Source organism: Lacerta agilis, chromosome 4 (genome assembly GCF_009819535.1).
Source record: "Lacerta agilis isolate rLacAgi1 chromosome 4, rLacAgi1.pri, whole genome shotgun sequence".
Lineage (NCBI taxonomy): Eukaryota > Metazoa > Chordata > Lepidosauria > Squamata > Lacertidae > Lacerta > Lacerta agilis.
Genome location: NC_046315.1, coordinates 8,265,761 through 8,287,570, shown reverse-complemented (window position 1 = coordinate 8,287,570; position 21,810 = coordinate 8,265,761).

Below are 21,810 nucleotides of genomic sequence, written 5' to 3'. Positions count from 1 at the left end.
CATCTATGACCAGATCGTAGAATTGTACAGTCATACCTCGGAGGTTGATCAGAATCCGTACCGGAAGTCCGTTTCACTTCTGAAACGTTTGGAAACCCAAGAGCGGCTTCTGATTGGCTGCAGGAAGCCCCGTCGGACATTCGGCTTCCGAAAGAACGTTCAAAAGCTGGAACGCTCACTTCCGGTTTTCGATGGTTCGGAAGCCGGAACGTTCGACTCCCAAGGCGTTTGGGAGCCAAGATACGACTGTACAGTTTAAAAATAAAAAGTGTGATTCTGAAGTAGCTTCTGGGGAGATAAAATTTGGACAGAAGCATTCCCAGAAAATGGGGATTCCCATAAACAGCTTGTCAGAAGATGCCAGAGGGTGTCAGAGGCATCTTAAAATCTTTCTCCAGAGTCTGGAATCTGGCACTGGGATCTTTGGAAGCACTTTAAAAGAGTTTCTTTGGCATGGGAAACACTCGGCATAAAATCCAAAAGCAACCTGAATGCTTGTGTCACACACACACGCACACATATAGTGTTTATAGATTGCTTTTCAGGTGGACCTCCCAAAGCGGTATGCATAAGATTATTACAACCAGAAACATTTAATTTTTAAAACGGCTGTAGAAGAATGGTAACAGGAAGTTTTGCACCCCCAAAGTGCAACGGCAGCGACGTCCCATTTTGTTTTGTTTTTAAATTCCCGGAGGGGTTGGAAAGAGTTGCTCTCAGCGGTGCAGGTGCTGTTACGTTTTGAAAGTGCTTAGCATAAATCCGAGGATCAGTTTCCAATGTTCTCTGCGTGCTAATTTCCTCCTGCTCCTGAGCTGAATTGAGTGCCATAACCGATTCTCCAGATGCTGCAGAGAGAGTGTTTGGATTTGGATTTGAGTGATCGTCTTGTAAGGTTCTGCTGAATGGGATGGCTCTTTTCACAAGCTGCAGAAATTGTACAGTGGACGAGAAGACACATTTTATTAATTGAGCTATTTCTGGAGCTTACGTGGAGGTATCGTGGGGTAAAGCTCTGGATGGCTGCTAAGTGGCTCCGTGGATGTTTGACAACAGAACAACCTCCAATAGAGAGACTCTGCGAAAATGGAGTTGCGGACAGACAGTTGGAATACCAGAACAGTGCAGTATATTTAGTAGGGTGGACCATCTTTTGTGTGGCAAATGCTATATATATAAGCTAGGGGCCAAATGGCTCCTTAAAGCAAGGTTGCAGTCACCAAAACGGAATGTCTAGTTGCCATTTTGGGTTAAGACTGCTCTAAAGTCTTTTTTTAAAGTTAAATATCTCGCTAGTTCAGAGGACAACCTTGAGCTAGAACTCTGAGAACTTAAAAGTCACTTCATCCGGAGACAGCCCACATATATATTGGCCTATTCCAACCTCTTTTTCTTAAAGGTGACATGGACCGTTCATAACATAAGAATATTATTCACAATTGTGAGCAGGGAAGTGTAGTGGGGGGGGGGTAGGTGAAGACAAGCGACGACAATTAACTAAAACAAAACAAAATGAAAAATTCCTTCCAGTAGCACCTTAGAGACCAACTAAGTTTGTTCTTGGTATGAGCTTTCGTGTGCATGCACACTTCTTCAGTTAGTGTGCATGCACACGAAAGCTCATACCAAGAACAAACTTAGTTGGTCTCTAAGGTGCTACTGGAAGGAATTTTTTTATTTTATTTTGTTTTGACTATGGCAGACCAACACGGCTACCTACCTGTAACGACAATTAACTATACAGTGGTACCTCAACTTACGAAGTTAATGCGTTCTGAAGGCGCCCTCGTAAGTCGAAATCTTCGTAAGTCGAAGGCGCCATCTCCAAATGGCAAAAAAATTCGGAAGTAAAAAAAAAACCGCATTCAAAACTTCGTAAGTCGAGGTATCGCTTTCCCTTCGCAAGTCGGAAATTTCGGAAGCGGCGGCCATTTCTTCGCTTCCGGAGGTCATCCGGAAGTCGAAAAATGCGGAAGTCCAGGTAACACTGTAATGTTGTTCACTGCCCCTGCTCAGGATGCACAGAAAAAGCATTTTGGTTCTGGAAATGCTTTCCAGTTGTGCAGATAAAATATAACTGATATAATTCTGTAGGATGGGGTATTGGTGTGTGAAAACAGTGGCCCTCAGGCATGCGCCTTCAGATAGCGGAGATGTTAGGTGCCGCCATGGCCAATGGAACACTGGGGGGAACCTTTGATCCTCCTGGTGTTGTCAGGCTACAACTCCCATCAGCAAGCATGGCCAATGGACATTGGGAGTTGTAGTTCAAGAACATCTGGAGGGCCAAAGGCTCCCCACACCTGCCACAAGACTTTGCATAAAAGAATAAAAACATTGACCGAATCTGGCAGTTTAAAGCTAAACAGGAGGTAATGTTGGCATCTGAGAGCCAGCATGGTGTAGTGGTTAAGAGAGATAGACTTGTAATCTGGTGAACCAGGTTCGCGTCTCTGCTCCTCCACATGCAGCTGCTGGGTGACCTTGGGCTAGTCACACTTCTCTGAAGTCTCTCAGCCCCACTCACCTCGCAGAGTGTTTGTTGTGGGGGAGGAAGGGAAAGGAGAATGTGAGCCGCTTTGAGACTCCTTCGGGTAGTGATAAAGCGGGATATCAAATCCAAACTCTTCTTCTTCCTCTTCATCTGTCTCGGGAGACAATGGAGGAGTTCGCTTTTGGGGGTGAAGTCAAACTCCTGGAAGGTTGCAGCACCTGTGGCTGTAGAGACTGATATGGGAGAGACGTGTTTTGTTGCAGCTGGGGCAGATGAAGGCGTGCGTCCGGTTGTGCTGCTGTAGATGCACCGGGGAGTTTCTTCTCTGCACACCTCCTAGCAGTCATTTCTCCTCTGGTCACTGCTATGAATGGATGACCTGACTGTCTGTCTCCAGGCATTGCGGTCATCTGCAAGGGATTCCAACGTGGTGGGGGTTGATGTTTCCACCCTTTGTGTCTCATTTGCAGACATCTTTGTAGCACAGAGTTGGGTCGGCCAACAGGCCTGGTGCCTGAAGCCAGCTCCTTGTGGAGTACATCCTTGGGAATCCTGCCAACTTCCATTCTGTGGGTGTGACCAAGCCAACATAGACGTCACTGAGACAGGAGCGCAATTGCAGCACTAAGGTGGTGTTGTAGTTCAGTCATGTCCGACTCTTCGTGACCCCATGGACCAGAGCACGCCAGGCACGCCTGTCTTTCACTGCCTCCCGCAGTTTGGTCAGGCTCATGTTGGTAGCCTCGAGAACACCGTTCAAGCATCTCGTCCTCTGTCCTCCCCTTCTCCTTCTGCCCTCAATCTTTCCCAGCATCAGGGTCTTTTCTAGGGAGTGTTCTCTTCTCATGAGGTGGCCAAAGTATTGGAGCTTCAGCTTCAGGATCTGTCCATGAGCACTCATGGCTGATTTCCATCAGAATGGATAGGTTTGATCTTCTTGCAGTCCATGGGACTCTCAAGAGTCTCCTCCAGCACCAGAATTCAGAAGCATGAATTCTTTGGCAATCAGCCTTCTTTATTGTCCAGCTCTCACTTCCATACATCACTACTGGGAAAACCATAGCTTTAACTATACGGACCTTTGTCGGCAAGGTGATGTCTCTGCTTTTTAAGATGCTGTCTAGGTTTGTCATTTCTTTTCTCCCAAGAAGCAGGCGTCTTCTAATTTCGTGACTGCTGTCACCATCTGCAGTGATCATGGAACCCAAGAAAGTAAATCTCTCACTGCCTCCATTTCTTCCCCTTCTATTTGCAGGGAGGTGATGGGATCAGTGGCCATGATCTTAGTTTTTTTGATGGTGAGCTTCAGACCATATTTTGCGCTCTCTTTCACCCCCATTAAAAGGTTCTTTAATTCCTCCTCACTTTCTGCCATCAAGGTTGTCTCATCAGCATAGCTGAGGTTGTTGATATTTCTTCTGGCAATCTTAATTCCGGCTTGGGATTCATCCAGTCCAGCCTTTCACATGATGAATTCTGCATATAAGTTAAATAAGCAGGGAGACAATATACAGCCTTGTCGCACTCCTTTCCCAATTTTGAAGCAAGGTACTGGGGTTATATTCCAGGCAGCCAAAGTGGGTTGCAGCAGGCGGGGTTAATTTCTTTTGCCATTTTGTTAAGTTCGTAAGCTCCTCTCGTTTCCCCTCAAACAAAACAAAACCCCACCCTAAACTGGTTTGCAACCAGCAACGCATGGGGGGTTAGAAATTAAAGTGGAACAGCTACCTCTGGCGCAATGGGTAATGCAAAACGAGAAGGGAATGCCAAGCACCATCGAAGCGCAATCTGAAAAGCTCCTAACGAAAACCATATTGGCACAGGGCAACTGAGGAGGGAGGAAAACCTGTTTTGGAGTGGAAGAAGAACATCCCATCAATCAACAAGGAATAGATGCATGTGGCCAAAACCTAAGTGGATGCAGGCCTGAAACAGGCAGCTCTAAAACCCTCGACAACGAAATCCCATAAAGATTGGGATGGGAAGCCTGTGACTCACTAGACCAGCCTATCTCAACCTTGGGTCCCCAGATGTTGTTGGACTACAACTCCCATCATCCCTGAACCCTGGTCCTGCTACCTAGGGATGATGGGATGAGACCAACTAAGTTTGTTCTTCGTATGAGCTTTCGTGTGCGTGCACACTTCTCCAGAAACCACTTCTTCAGGTATCTGAAGAAGTGTGCATGCACACAAAAGCTTATACCAAGAACAAACTTAGTTGGTCTCTAAGGTGCTACTGGAAGGAATTTTTTTATTTTTTATTTTGTTTTGACTATGGCAGACCAACACGGCTACCTACCCAGGGCCGTCTCATCCATAGGGGCTAGTGGCATGGTGCGCCAGGGCGCTGGGCCCCCCAGGGGCGACCCCCTCCCCAACCTGCCCCCGCCCCCATGGGCGGGCTGGCGGCCGGGCGCTCGTGTGCCGGCAGCACAGCCACTGCCACCCATGCCACCCTCGCCTCCCGTCCCAGGAGCACTGGAAGGGCGTGCAGAGCCCCGCGCCGCTCCAGCGCCACGCCCCTCATCCCCCGCTCGCCCGCCACCAGGGAGAAGGATGAAAGCAGGAGGAGGCGATTGGTGGCGGCGAGCTGGGCGTGCAGTGATCAGCCCTCACTCCCAATGTCTGCCCCTCTTCGGCTGGTGTGCGCGCCCCGCCTGGCAGGCGGGCGTGATCCCTGGCGGCCGCCCCTCCTCTCAGCGCCGCAATTGGTCGTCGGGGCACTTCTCCAGCCTGCCGCTGCACAGGACTGGAGTAGGGCGCAGGGCGGTGGGAAGGAACCCGAGGGGTCCCGAGCGGGCACTGTTTGCCAAAGGATGGGGGGGCGTGGGGGCGCTGGAGAGATCCCTGCACCACGGCGCCAGATAGGCTTAAGACAGCCCTGTACCTACCTATAACTGGAACTTTTGGGTGCTGTTTCAGTCCTAACAATAGCCTCCCACCCACCACTCCCCAACTGCGGGGATCTTGGAAGCATTATTTTGGCATCGGAAGGAGCCCACCCCTCTGCCTCTCTCCGATCACCGCCGCTTTCCCCCTCTCCATTGACCTGCTCCTTTGTCGGGACACCTCTTGGCCTGCCGGAAAGCGATGGATGGATTTGCCAGCTCTCCTGCTGGGCTCTGCTCAGCCCAGAGCCTCCAGAGACACCTCTCAGCATTATAACTTGCTCTCCAAGACGGAGGATCCGGGCCAACAGAAATTGAAGCTGTTTGATCCAGTTGCGCCGGCTCCAGGAAGGGTTCCCTATAAGATAATTAACTGTGATAATCCAACAGCCCTTGCATTTTATAGGTTTAGTTGCTGGGCAGAAAGTCTGCAGGAGAAACCTATGTTAAAAGCTCCCCTCGGGCGCGTATATATTTTCTGGTCCTCTGCTGGTTCTTGGCCCAGCTAGTGCATGGTTTGTTTAAGCAATCAACCCCCACCCATAATTTATCTCCAGCTCCACTTGTCACTAACATCTCGCCTTCGGTTCTGTTGTACTTTTAGCCAACTTGACTTTGGCTAAAACCATGAGGACAAGTGGTCTATCTGGTCGGTCTGCAATTTATCCGCAACTCCGCAGCTTGGCTCAGTTTAGACGTGGTTGGCACTGTGGTCTAAACCACTGAGCCTCTTGGGCTTGCCGATCAGAAGGTCGGCGGTTCGAATCCCCGCGATGGGATGAGCTCCCGTTGCTCTGTCCCAGCTCCTGCCAACCTAGCAGTTCGAAAGCACACCAGTGCAAGTAGATAAATAGGTACTGCTCTGGCGGGAAGGTAAACGGCGTTTCCGTGCGCTCTAGTTTCTGTCACGGTGTCCCGTTGAGCTAGAAGCAGTTTAAGTCCTGCTGGCCACATGACCCAGAAAGCTGTCTGTGGACAAATGCTGGCTCCCTCGGCCTGAAAGCGAGATGAGCGCTGCAACCTCATAGTCGCCTTTGACTGGACTTAACCATCCAGGGTCCTTTACCTTTACCTTTACCTTTTACACCTGTTAGGTCTCATAACTCTTCAGTATGGACCATAAATTATCTATCTATCTATCTATCTATCATCTATCTATCTATCTATATCTATCTATCTATCTATCTATCTATCTATCTATCTATCTATCTATCTATCTATCTATCTATCTATCATCTATATCTATCTATCTATCTATCTATCTATCTATCTATCTATCTATCTACCTATCTACCTATCTACCTATCTACCTATCCATCCATCACATGGACTGCAAGAAGATCAAACCTATCCATTCTGTAGGAAATCAGCCCTGAGTGCTCACTGGAAGGACAGATCCTGAAGCTGAGGCTCCAAGACTTTGGCCACCTCATGAGAAGAGAAGACTCTCCTGGAGAAGACCCTGATGTTGGGAAAGATGGAGGGCACAAGGAGAAGGGGACGACAGAGGATGAGATGGTTGGACAGTGTTCTCGAAGCTACTAACATGAGTCTGACCAAACTGCGGGAGGCAGTGGAAGACAGGAGTGCCTGGCGTGCTCTGGTCCATGGGGTCACGAAGAGTCGGACATGACTAAACAACAACAACATCTATCTGTCTATATCATCTATCTATCATCTATACCATTCCATTCCATATCACAAGGGTGGGGAATCTGTTGACCTTCCATATAATGCTGGACTCCCATCATCCCTGACCACTGGCCAGGCTGACTGGGACTGATGGGAGTTGGAGTCCAACAGTCACTGGAAGGCCATAGATTCCCCCCCCCCCGACTTGTGCCCTGCAGTTTTCCAGCTTGCTACCCCTTTCGTCTGTGTCAGGAGTTGCTGCAATGGACGTGTGGCTACCCTGTGAGCCTGGACATCTGTTTGGGGGGGGGCAGAGGCCTAGTGACCACCCCCAGATGAACCATAATCCTGCAATTCACAGCTTTTCTTATAAGTTTCTAGCATTTGCAGAACCCACATAATACACATTTTCATGCAGAGAATTTTTTTTTTTTAATCAGACAGATGTGAAACTGGGGAGAAGTCTGGAACGAAGCTGAGATCGACAGCTTTGCCCATTGTTCGGGAGTGTGCATGCCACACCTTTCAAAGCACATTTGAAGCACATTTGTCTGCTTAACAAATTCTGAGCACTGTAGTTTGCCCCTCACAGAGCTACACTTCCCACCAACCCTTAACCAGCCAGGATCTAGAGTCCCCCTGCTACTGCCATCTTAAAAGCACTTCTGTAATGCATCATAGAATTGTAGAGTTGGAAGGGACCCCAAGAGTCATCTAGTCCAACCCTCTGCAATGCAGGACTCTCAACTGAAGCATCCATGGCAGATGGCCATCCAACCTCTGCTTAAAAACCTCCAAGGAGGGAGAGCCCACTATCTTCTGAGGGAGTCCGTTTGTTCCACTGTCAAACGGCTCTTACCATCGGAAAGTTTTTGATGTTTAGTCGGAATCTCCTTTCTTGTAACTCGAAGCCACGGGTTCAAGTCCTACCCTCCAGAGCAGGAGAAAAGAAGCTTGCTCCCTCCTCCATGTGAGATCCCTTTAGATATTTGAAGATGGTTACCATATTTCCTCTCAGTCTCCTCTTTCCCAGGCTAAGCATACCCAGTGTCCTTACAGTTTCAGTGGTTGCTCATGAGAAATCAGCCAAACGCAGAACTTCTAAAAACTAAGTTCTTTATTGTGCAGATATTTACAGTGGAGCTAAAATAAAGACATCCTGCTCATCCCTCTACAGAGTCTGGGAATGTCCGTTTCCGGTTCTTTCTCCAGCATAAAAGGCGCGGGATCCTGAACCCCCTCCTCCCCCCTCTACGTCCTTCCTCCCTGTGAAAACGGGGTGACGGAAAGGGTTCTCCTCCTCTATCCGCTTGGTGCAGAGACTCTCCATCCCTGCCACAGCCCCTGCTCCGACTTCCTGTCTCCATCTCCCCCTCCCCGCTGGAAGAGCGGTCGCTTCCCCCATTGGAGGAGGATGACGAACTGCTCAATGGAGATGGGGGTTCCCTGTACTGCAACCGCCCCGGGAACTCTTCCCGCTGCAGCGAAGGTGGTTTCCTGACACCCAGCTCCTTCAACCGTTCCTCATCAGGCTTGGTTTCCAGACCCTTGATCATCTCGGTTGCCCTCCTCTGCACACGTTCCAGCTTGCCAACATCCTTCTTAAATTGTGGTACCCAGAATTGGACACAGTATTCCAAAGTGTGGTCTAAGGCAGAATAGAATAGAGTGGTACTATGACTTCCCTTGACCTGGACACTAGACTTCTGTTGATGCAGCCTAGAATAGCATTAGCTTTAATTTTAAGAGAAAAGGAAAACTGACTTCAGATAGATTGTATGCCCTTAGGAAAATGCAGTGAAAACCATGTAACAAGGGCACGGTTAAATCTGGTTTTATTAAAACCTGGTTTTCTCCAGGATGGAGCACATAAAAGTGAATCTCGTGCCACCCTTTTTGGTGCCTATTTCAATGCCTCCTATTTTCAAGTCCAAGGGATGCGGGCGGCGCTGTGGTCTAAACCACTGAGCCTCTTGGGCTTGCCGATCAGAAGGTCGACGGTTCGAATCCCCACGACGGGGTGAGCTCCCGTTGCTTGGTCCCAGCTCCTGCCCACCTAGAAGTTTGAAAGCAGGTCAAAACTGCAAGTAGATAAATAGGTACCACTCTGGTGGGAAGGTAAACAATGTTTCCGTGCGCTGCTCTGGTTCACCAGAAGCGGCTTAGTCATGCTGGCCACATGACCCAGAAGCTGTACGCTGGCTCCCTCGGCCAGTAAAGTGAGATGAGCGCCACAACCCCAGAGTCGGACACGACAGGACCTAACAGTCAGGCGTCCCTTTACCTTTATTAGCAAGTCCTCCCGGAAGATCGAAGAAGAATGACTTCATAGTGAAATTTATAGGGGCATTACCTCCACCCCAGAACTGCTAAAGAATAAATACATTTTGCACAAGTTTATTAGGGAAGGGAAAGTGATCTTTCCAAAAGAGAAAGATTTTTTATTTTTTTTACTGTACCGATTAGTGGCTCAATTTCTTTCTTTTCGGAGCCTTCAGAACTCCGTTGAACGCTTTTTATGGTCTCTGGAGGCGAATCGGACACAAGCTCAGCTCGGGAATAAAAAAAACCCTGTGATTTCATTATTATGGCTCTGGAAAGTGCATTCACGTTACCTGAGCCTGAATATATACGTCCTTGTGCAGGAGTTATCTGCATGAAGGATTTAATGGAAAACTTTTTTTCTAAATGGGGTTGAAAAGCCCCACCAGGAAGGTTTAAGATTTTATGAAGAAAGGGTGGTTTATTATTTGCAGCAAAATATTGCTGGTATTAGTATCTGCTAATGGAAACTCAATCGCCCTTTGCCAATATTTCCTGCTTAGCATCGCTGCTATAGTTTCCCTAAAATTCCAAACTATGGGCTTGAAATAGATGGGCCATCAGTATGATTATCAGTGGCGTGCGGCGAATTTTTTCCTGGGGGTACAGTTTGGGCCAGAGGTGCCAGGTTGCAAAGGGCAGAGGGTGGGTGCCCCCCATGTGATGTCTTGATGTCACTTGTGAACACCACACCTTCCTAAGCTGGGCAGGAGGAGGCAGTGTGGTGTAGTGGTTAAGAGCAATCCCATCCAGACTCTCCTACCTGCTCCTAAATCACCTGCAGAGCACCCACAATCTGGTTTTACCGTTTGCCTGGGTCAGGTTTCCACGGTGCAGATGTCCAGTATCGATTCCCTGCCAGCTGCGAAGTTCAGAAGTGTCAGAATTGTGCAGTAACTCTTTGGCACTGTTTGCAGCTGAAGTTTGGAGAGGGAGGAAGAGATTGATTTCAAGATGCAATTGGTTGGGGGATGGATGGCGGCTAACAGATCGAGGTTGAATCCTGACAAGACAGAAGTACTGTTTTGGGGGGACAGGTGGCGGGCAGGTGTGGGGGACTCCCTGGTCCTGAATGGGGTAACTGTGCCCCTGAAGGACCTGGTGTGTAGCCTGGGAGTCATTTTGGACTCACCGCTGTCCATGGAGGCACAGGTTAATTCTGTGTCCAGGGCGGCTGTCTACCAGCTCCATCTGGCATGCAGGCTGACACAATACCTTCCCGTGGACTGTCTTGCCAGAGTGGTGCATGCTCTAGTTATCTCTCGCTTGGATTACTGCAATGCGCTCTACGTGGGGCTACCTTTGAAGGTGACCCGGAAACTACAACTAATCCAGAATGTGGCAGCTAGACTGGTGACTGGGAGCGGCCGCTGAGACCACATAACACCCGTCTTGAAAGATCTACATTGGCTCCCAGTATGTTTCCGAGCACAATTCAAAGTGTTGGTGCTGACCTTTAAAGCCCTAAACGGCCTTGGTCCTGTATACCTGAAGGAGCGTCTCCACCCCCATCATTCTGCCCGGACACAGGTCCAGTGCCGAGGGCCTTCTGGCAGTTCCCTCACTACGAGAAGCCAAGTTACAGGGAACCAGGCAGAGGGCCTTCTCGGTTGTGGCACCCGCCCTGTAGAACGCCCTCCCACCAGATGTCAAAGAGAAAAACAAATACCAGACCTTTAGAAGACATCAGAAGGCAGCCCTGTTTAGGGAGGCTTTTAATGTTTAATAGATTATTGCATTTTAATGTTCTGTTGGAAGCCGCCCAGAGTGGCTGGGGAAACCCAGCCAGATGGGCGGGGTATAAATAAATTATTATTATTATTGAGAAAGTTTGTTTTGTTTCACCGATCTTCAAATCAAATTTTATTAAACGGTCACAGACCAAATCGATCTTAGCTTTCACCGATCTTAGCTTTAAACACAAGAGAACTATTTTTTAATAATAATAATAATAATAATTGTACAGTTCTTCTCTCATAGCACTAGAACTCATGGCCCTCCCATGAAATGGAATAATACTAATGTTTTTATTTTCTACTTAATATTATACAATATACTTTTATTATCTATATAATTTTATTATCTGTTATCTATTTTATAATCTATATGGTGGACTCTTCTTCCTTGTGGGTTTTTAAGCAGAGGTTGGATGGCCATCCATCTCATTTAGCTGAGATTCCTGCATTGCAGAGGGTTGGACTAGATGACTCTTGGGGTCCCTTCCAACTCTAAGGTGCTATGATTCTATGTTGTTCATCTGACTGGGTTTCCCCAGCCAAGTGTTGGAAGATTCAAGAAAGATTAAACAAAGCCCTTCTTCATGCAGCACATAATTAAACCACGGAACTCCCCGCCACTTGGATGGCTTTTAAGGAGGATTAGACCATGGGTAGGTACCTGAGAGTCCCATGGACTGCAAGAAGATCAAACCTATCCATTCTGAAGGAAATCAGCCTTGAGTGCTCACTGGAAGGACAGATCCTGAAGCTGAGGCTCCAATACTTTGGCCACCTCATGAGAAGAGAAGACTCCCTGGAAAAGACCCTGATGTTGGGAAAGATGGAGGGCACAAGGAGAAGGGGACGACAGAGGATGAGATGGCTGGACAGTGTTCTCGAGGCGACTGGCATGAGTTTGGCCAAACTGCGAGAGGCAGTGAAGGATAGGCGTGCCTGGCGTGCTCTGGTCCATGGGGTCACAAAGAGTCGGACACGACTGAACGACTGAACAACAACAACAACATGCACAAGAAAATGACGATAACAATCTTTCAAAGCAAGCAGACATAATAAAATTACCAAACTATAGATAAAACACACAGACTCTCCAAACAAGCAGACATAATAAAATGATCAGGATGCAGATAAAATCAAGGAACTTTGAAGGCAAACAGACATAATAAAGTTACGTGTCTGGTTAGGCGTGTCTAGATGGAGGAGTTTTTCGTAGGGGTCAAAAATGATACGTTGAAGGGGCTTGACCAATATTAATATTAATGTCTTGTTGTTTATATATTTCATTTATGAACTGCTTTCTGTGATGCCTCTTGAAGCAATTTCACAATACGGTAAAAAAAAAACCCCATTGACAAAACAATTGCATGCATACTGTATAAGAAAACAATTGCACATCTGTGAATAAAATTATGCCCATTGCATACCTCAAAACAAATGTATGTATCAGAACAATTTGAAAAATTTCCAGATACTGGCTGGGATAAAATAATAATAATCTCCACTTATTGAAAGAGAAAAATGGAAGAGAAACTCAGGACCTTTAGTTTCTCCTTTTCAGCAAGCGTTGTGGATTGCATAAATTGATTTCCGCCCCATAGAACCATGAGGTGGCAGAATACTCCTAGTTATCGGCTAGGAGTAAACGACTGAGCAAACCAAAGCCCTCAAGATACCTGCATGCTCCTGTCCCTGAGGAAACACCCCAACATATCTCCCTAGTTTTGTGCCCTCCTCTCCAACGCCGGTTGCTTAAAATCTCAAAATCTCAAAGTGGGATCTACAGGTGAAACTCAAAAATTTAGAATATCGGGGAAAAGTCCATTTATGTAAGCAATTGTTTTCATTAGCTACTGGAGTTTAATATATGAGATAGACTCATGACATGCAAAGCGAGATATGTTAAGCCTTTATTTGTTATAATTGTGGTGATTATGGCGTACAGCTGATGAAAAGCCCAAAGTTGAAATTGTTAATTTGGGGTTCTCACCAGCTGTACGCCATAATCATCACAATTATAAGACATAAAGGCTTGACATATCTCGCTTTGCATGTCACGAGGCTATTTTGTATATTAGTTTCACCTTTTAATTTATCTGAAGAAGTGTGCATGCACACGAAAGCTCATACCAAGAACAAACTTAGTTGGTCTCTAAGGTGCTACTGGAAGGAATTTTTTAATTTAATTTAATTTAATTGTTTTTAAAAAAATTTAAAATAGCTTTATTTAATTTCAGACTTCTAAAATACAACCATATCAAATCAACCAATAGAAACAAACAAACAAACAAACAAACCCCCTAAGAAACATATAATCTAGACATTATAATCCACAAAAAATAATATTTGAAAAAACAATCAATCATTGTATAAGGTATAGCAAGTTTTGTTTCATTATTAAGGGAAGCGATATACAGACAATTGGAAGTCAATTTTTAATTGTTATTTATAATTCTTTGCTTTTTTCTGTGTGTTTGGAATATTTTTATTTTATTTTGTTTTGACTATGGCAGACCAACACGGCTACCTACCTGTAACTGGAACTTTTAATTTGAATTACTGAAAGAAACGAACCTTTCCACAATATTCTAATTTTTCGAGTTTCACCTGTATAACGACCATTGCAAGAAGCTTCAAGCCAGAATGTCCCTGAGGGTTAATTCCCATCTTTCGGCTTTCAGTTCTGCCTCAGGTCACAAGAGCCATGGCCGGCTCACCCATGGAGCAAGGGGAGGCGAACACCTAGGGTGGTAGGAGGCACAGGGGCGCCAGATCCAGCCTCCAAGGAATGCATCGCGGCAGCAATGGCTGTGGCACACTTCTTGGACACAGGATCTGCAGCCTAGGGTAACCAAAGGCAAAAGGTAAAGGACTCGTGGACGATTAAGTCATGCCAAAGATACATTATTTCTGGTCCATACTAAAGAGTTGATGAGACCTTACAGATAGTGCTGGATTTACGTATAAACTAAACAAGCTATAGCTTAGGGCCCCACTCTCTTGGGGTCCCCCCAAAAAATGAAAGGAAAAAAAACCCTGGATGTACATTTCCAAAATATAAGATAAAAAACAAATAAAATAAAACCTACACGCAGCAACAGTGTTTTGTGTTGTGTAGGCCAGTGTTTTTCAACCACTGTTCCGCGGCACACTAGTGTGCCGTGAGATGTTGCCTGGTGTGCCGTGGGAAAAATTGTGTTTATTTGATTCCTATTCAAGAGAATTGCTTTATATATAGTCAATATAGGCACAGAGTTAAATTTTTTAACATTTTCTAATGGTAGTGTGCCTCGTGATTTTTTTCATGAAACAAGTGTGCCTTTGCCCAAAAAAGGTTGAAAAACACTGGTGTAGGCTCCTATCATGGGCCCCGCCTGCTAGCCTGCTCCCTAAAATATCACTGGTTTGCTCATTTCTATATATAGGGTGCCTACATTCTGCATGGACTGCTGGCAAGGCAACATGTGCAAATGGCATTAGATACCTATTCGGTCCATAAATTACCATATAGCATATATTCAACAAAAAAAAAAAACCAGTGACCATTTGTTGTTGACAAAGGACAGCTGGACATATAAAGGGCGCCATTACCTTCAGTAGCTTAGGGCCTCATGAAACCCAAATCCAGCCCTGCTTACAGGTCTAAAAGGTAAGGGTAAAGGACCCCCGGACGGTCAAGTCCAATCAAAGGCAACTATGGGTTTGCGGCGCTCATCTCGCTTCCAGGCCGAGGGAGCCGGCATTACTCCACAGACAGCTTTCCAGGTCATGCGGCCAGCATGACTAAACTGCTTCTGGCGCAACAGGACACCATGACGGAAACCAGAGTGCACGGAAACACCGTTCACCTTCCCACTTCAGCGGTACCTATTTATCTACTTGTGCTGGTGTGCTTTTGAACTGCTAGGTTGGCAGGAGCTGGGACAGAGCAACGGGAGCAGGGCCGTCTTAAGTAAATCTGGCGCCCTGGCGCGAAGATCCCTCTGGAGCCCCTTGCACTCCGCCGGGCAGGGCCAGGCGCAGCGGGCAGCCAGAGGGGCAGGGTGGGATGCTGCCAGCTGTGCTCCACCTCTGCCTCTGCCTGCTTGGCTGAAGCGGCGGCGCGGTGCTGCCAACCAGGAGCCCTGACTGCAGCGCCGATGGGAGGCTCGACGATGGCCTCCCTGTGTCCGCAGCCCGAGAAGAGGTGGGTGAGAGCGGTGCTGCCAGCGGGGCTGGAGGGTGCAGGTGCCCTCCTCAGGCCATGGTGCCTTGCGCCAGTAGCCTCAATGGCTCAGACGTCCCTGAACGAGAGCTCACTCCTTCAGAGGGATTCGAACCGCCTACCTTCTGATTGGCAAGCCTAAGAGAGAGGGAGGGAATAATGGTGGCTTCCCTCGGGGTCTCCTGGGCTCTGTACCCACCCGGTGCAATTTTAGAGTGGGTCCCTCCACACCCTGCAATGGCTTTTGTAGTAACCTTGATATGATTTCCCACTTGCTCCCAATGGAGATCTTCATTCCTTGTTCCTGATATAAATTTTCACGCACCCCTTCTTCCCTGGTGGAGAGCGGGATGTGCATTTTGTGGTTTGCCTCAGGTGCCAAAATGTCCATGGCAAGAGCTATGGGCAAACGGCCTCTCGGCATTCCTCCCCCTTGCTTCCTTTTCTGAGGTAAAAACCCCACCACCACATTCTGGGGAGGCAAATTGCCTCAAAGCATTACTGAATAATAATATTCAGAAGGATCCGTCCAATTAAGCCAAACATTGGAAGATACAGGGCAGCCCAAAGAAAACACTCAACAAACACTCTGTGAGGTGAGCGGTACTGAGTTAAACTGTGGAACTCACTGCCACAAGGCGCAGTGGCAGCCACCAACTTGGATGCGTTTAAAAGAGGTTTGGGCAAATTCATGGAAGAGGAGAGGGCTATTGCGGGCTGATAGGCAAGATTGTGGTGCTCAGACTCCACAGTGGGGGGGGGGGGCAGCAGTGCTTCTGAATCCCAGTTGCTGGAAACCACAGGTGGTGAGAGTAGCTCTTGTGCTCAGAGAGCCAGTGTGGTGTAGTGGTTAAGAGTGGTAGACTCGTAATCTGGTGAACCGGGTTCGCGTCTCCGCTCCTCCACATGCCGCTGCTGGGTGACCTTGGGCTAGTCATATAGCATCTAGATCAAGGGAAGTAATAGTACCACTGTATTCTGCTCTGGTCAGACCTCACCTGGAATACTGTGTCCAGTTCTGGGCACCACAGTTCAAGAAGGATACTGACAAGCTGTAAGGTGTCCAGAGGAGGGCAACCAAAATGGTCAAAGGCCTGGAAACGATGCCTTAGGAGGAACGGCTTAGGGAGCTGGGTATGTTTAGCCTGGAGAAGAGAAGGTTAAGGGGTGATATGATAGCCATGTTCAAATATATCAAAGGATGTCATATAGAGGAGGGAGAAAGGTTGTTTTCTGCTGCTCCAGAGAAGCGGACACGGGGCAATGGATTCAAACTACAAGAAAGAAGATTCCACCTAAACATTAGGAAGAACTTCCTGACAGTGAGAGCTGTTCGACAGTGGAATTTGCTGCCAAGGAGTGTGGTGGAGTCTCCTTCTTTGGAGGTCTTTAAGCGGAGGCTTGACAGCCATCTGTCAGGAATGCTTTGGTGGTGTTTCCTGCTTGGCAGGGGGTTGGACTGGATGGCCCTTGTGGTCTCTGCCAACTCTAGGATTCTATGATTCTAGTCACACTTCTCTGAAGTCTCTCAGCCCCACTCACCTCACAGAGTGTTTGTTGTGAGGGAGGAAGGGAAAGGAGAATGTGAGCAGCTTTGAGACTCCTTCGGGTAGTGATAAAGCGGGATATCAAATCCAAACTCCTCCTCCTCCTCCTCTTCTTCTTCTTCTTCTTCTTCTTCTTCTTCTTCTTCTTCTTCTTCTTCTCAGATCCTGCTTGCAGATTTCCCACAGGTATCTGGTTGACCACTGTGAGAACAGGATGCTGGACTAGACGGGCCTTTGGCCAGATCCGGAAAGGCTTTTTTGATGTCCTTCCTGCCTCCAGCTGTGGAGTCAGAGCAGAAGACAGCTTCCAAGGCTCCTAATCCGAGATGGAAGTCCCACGATGTGCGACGTGGGCAGCAGAGACCACCCAGTTTTGCACGCTCCATTGACAAGATGCCCTTTGCTGATGCACGCGAGCCGAAATGAGGGACATGTTGGAACGTACGTAAACATAAGTTTCAGCCCGTCCATTCCCAGCCTCCTTGTGCACCCGAGCTCTCAATGGCGTCACGCTCACTGGCAGAACCCCCGGCAATTAGCGGTGTTTGTCTGAGGAAACTCATAACTCTTCACTTGCCAATGATTTATGAGTTCCCCCTGGTTCCGGCCTTGGCTGGAAAGCAAGAGAGGTTTCCCAGGCAAATTTCCAGTCCGTCGTCCTTTGCTGGGGCTGGGGTGGCGCAGCGGGGGGAACCGTGGACCAGGGAGGCTGTGACTCTCTTCTCCAGCTCTGACAGCCTGGTCTTCAGCCCGGAGAAGCCCGGGGCGCTGTACTTGAAGCCAATTTATTGCCGTGGAAGTCGGAGGGGATGAGATCGACTTAAATCCAAGACCTCTGGCTTCGAGAGATTAGGGAGGCGGTCGTGAAAAGCCCAGAAATCTGCAGTGATGACAGACGGCTAGGCTGAATGTTGTTTTGTCTTAGGAAAATAACAGCAAGAGAAGCGTTTGGTGTGAGGTTTTAGGGGGAAGATCAGCAGCAAGGCTCCCTCAAGTGGAGCAGATGTTGGTTTTGGAGCTGATGACATACCTGCCGTGGAAGAGGAATATATTTTGGGCAGCTGGGTGGTGACCAGGAACACCTCTGTTCAGGACTTCTTGGCCAGAGTTTGATGGCCACCTCCTTTGATTAAGAACATGAGAGGAGCCCTATAGGAACGCGCCAATGGCCCATCTAGTCCAACCTCCTGCTCTCACAGTGACCCATCAGATGCTCCTAAAAAGCCTGCAACCTTGGGCCCACCTGCCAAAACTGACCTTCCCAGCCTCTCCATCTGGTTCTTAGGACCTTCCAAGAACAGGCCTCCTCCCCAGGCTGCATCCCTCACTTGCCCAGCTCTGCAGTCTGTGGGATAACCAGCTTCATATAACCATCATGCTTAAGTCTAGTTGATACATGAAGGGGTTAAGACCATAGAGTAAGTTCTCCTGCCAGGCTTGGCTCACCTTCAGAAGAACTAGGTAAGCAAGTTGTTGTTCCCCCTTCCAGTCTACTTGTGAAGCTCAGCATGTGAAGAAGCTAAGCTGGTTGCTCCAGCCCGGCTGCATGGCTTTCACAAGCCATTCTTTAGTTCCTAGACCAATAATTTAGGAACTTTCACTACTCTAACTAAGCCTAGTTTTACTGCCTGTGCAACGTTTTCCGAATGCTGTATGGAAAAGCACATGAATCTGACCTTTGGAGATTTTGTAAGTAAACCGTTTTAAACTTACTGAATGTGTGGTCTTTTTCTACGCTAAGGGAAGAGGGAAGTTTTGGAGCTCACAAGGGCATATTTTAAAGATCTAGCAGCGTATATTTCCAGGCTTTACTTTGTTGCCTATTTTGTGATTTTAAATCTCTGCTGAGGTTCTCTCACCAAAGAGGACTTGCCCCAAATGCAGATCTTGGCAGCCAGGAATTCTCTTTTCTCCTTCTCTATTTTCCCCTCCCCCCTTGCACCAACCTTCTGGGCCAACTGCAACTTCCAAATAGTTTTCAAAGTTAGCCCCACACAGAACACGTTGCAGAATGAATTTGGACTTGCAAAACTTTCCTTAATGGCAAACTTTTTGTTCTCTCTCTCTCTCCCCCCCCGGCTTCTGGAAAGAGGTGAAGCGAGGCACGGAGGGGCGCTCCTCTTTTAATTCTGCCACTTGTTGGGATTTGCTCTTTCTAAGCAGAAGAAAAAGACACGTGCTCTGTGGGCGTACGTGTTTAGATGTCTCGATGCGGCTTCAGAGGGGCAATTTCTTTCCATAAATGCTAATAAAAGCACAACCTCCTTGGCTGGGGAACTGTCAAACTGCAGCCACTCCGAGGAAATTTACCTGGGGGGAATTGGCTGAGGTAAAAGGAGTGTGGAGTCTTTTTAATTGGGGCCTATTACCACCTCTCTCGGAGCCTGCGAGGAGAATGGAGCGTGCTGAAGTAATTAATGGGGTGTCAAGTCGCTACCATGCCAAAACTTGCTTGCTCAGAAGGAAACCCACAAGACATCTCAACCGGGAATCTACCTTCAAGGCCGGTCAGATGTCTGCAAATGTGACATGAAGGCTGTCCGCAGTGGTGGGAATCCCTTGCAGATGTCCGCAGTGCCAGGAGACAGACAGACAGGTCTTGCACCCACAGCAGTGACCAGAGGAGGAATGACCGCTGGGAGGAACACAGAGAGAAGAAGCGCCGTGGTGCATCTGTAGGAAGAAGAAGAAGAAGAAGAAGAAGAAGAAGAAGAAGAAGAAGAAGAATCATAGAATCATCGAGTTGGAAGAGACCACAAGGGCCATCCAACCCCCTGCCAAGCAGGAAACACCATCAAAGCATTCCTGACAGATGGCTGTCAAGCCTCTGCTTAAAGATCTCCAAAGAAGGAGACTCCACCACACTCCTTGGCAGCAAATTCCACTGTCGAACAGCTCTTACTGTCAGGAAGTTCTTCCTAATGTTTAGGTGGAATCTTCTTTCTTGTAGTTTGAATCCATTGCCCCGTGTCCGCTTCTCTGGAGCAGCAGAAAACAACCTTTTACCCTCCTCTATATGACATCCTTTTATATATTTGAACATGGCTATCATATCCCCCCTTAACCTTCTCTTCTCCAGGCTAAACATACCCAGCTCCCTAAGCCGTTCCTCATAAGGAATCGTTTCCAGGCCTTTGACCATTTTGGTTGCCCTCCTCTGGAAGAAGAAGAGTTTGGATTTGATATCCCGCTTTATCAGTACCCAAAGGAGTCTCAAAGCGGCTCACATTCTCCTTGAGGTGAGTGGGGCTGAGAGACTTCAGAGAAGTGTGACTAGCCCAAGGTCACCCAGCAGCTGCATGTGGAAGAGCGGAGACGCGAACCCGGTTCACCAGATTACGAGTCTGTCGCTCTTAACCACTACACCACACTGGCTCTCACCTGCCGGATGCTTTCATCTGCCCCAGCTGCAACAAAACATGTCTCTCCTGCGTCAGGTTCTACAGCCACAGCAGGTGCTGTAACTCTCCCATGGTTTGACTCCATCCCAGAAGGTTCAATCCTCCATTGTCTCTCGAGACAGATGGATGCCACACACACACACACCCGCCCAAACATTACCGTCTCTCTCAGAGCCTGCGAGGAGAACTGAGTGTGCTGAAGTAATTAATAGGGTGTCAAGTTGCTACCATGCCAAAGCCTGCTTACTCAAAACGATGATTCTTCAACATCAACTTTGTTGGGCTGGTCATGTTGTGCGGATGCCTGATTGTCATTTTCCAAAGCAACCGCTCTATTCCGAACTTAAAAATGGAAAGCGTAATGCTGGTGGTCAACAAAAGAGGTTTAAAGACTGTCTCAAGGCAAATCTACAAAAAATGTAGTAAAACACCGACAACTGGGAGATACTGGCCTGCGAGCGCTCCAATTGGAGAACAGCCTTGACCAAAGGTGTCATGGGCTTTGAAGACGCTCGAATTCAGGACGCAAGGGAGAAACTGTTGTGATATTATTACATGCCAAGCTGCGAACACCTCAGCAGCGAGGTCACATGACTATTGTGTCTGTTTTCATCCTGTGGGAAAGCCACTGGTCATACCAGCTTTCACACACACGTGATGTTTGTACTGTACTATTGTACTCTTTTACTTTCAGTTCTGGCTCAAGAGATGCTGGACGTATTATGCACAGCTCTGACTATCTGAGCTGGCACGCAGAGACATACTCTGCACTTTATCTACAATAAAGTAGGTTTTAGCCTTTACTAGCTTGTGTGTGTTGTTCTTGCAAGCTGGGGAACAATCACATATTATCGATGTGCCCCTGGACTCCAGTAGCCAGGAGTGCACAGAGGCTTCGTCCCGCCCTGGGGGTCAGTCTCACAACTTGCCCCCGCGGGAAGTCTCATAACAGAAACGTGGTAAGAGGAAGGCACGCTTGGTAAACCCTCACCGTGATCAACTTCTGCCCAGAAACCTATGTCCTCACTGTGGAAGGACGTGTGGATCCAGAACTGGCCTCCACAGTCACTTTCGGACTCAGTGTTAAGACCGTGTTCATGGAAGACAATCTTGGCTACGAGTGATCACTAAAGAAGAAGACACAAGACATCTCGACTGGGAATCTTCCTGCTAGATTATTCAGATAGGCCTTTTTGCTTTAGGAGAATACAAGGTGAGCCTGACCGCTAGATCAGGCCAAACCCTCTTCTTCCCACCATGACCAACCAGATGCCCATGGGAAACCCTCTAGAATGAGAGGTATGTATGTATGTCAGGTGTGGAGGACCACAGGCCAGGTGGTCAAAGGTGGCCCTTGATGTCTCTCTCTGTGGCCCTCAGGCTTCTCCCTCAGGCCACGCCCCCTCTCCCTAGACCACACCCCTCACCAGCCCTGCTTGGCTCCCTCCTTCAGTGTATCTGCCTGGCTGGGATGTGCCCTTGAATGCTGATCCTAAGCACCAGCCCTGCCGGCTGGGGCTGACGGGACTCAGAATCCAACCACCTCTGGGCTGCCACAGGCTCTCGATCCCTGCCGCGTCTTGCTCT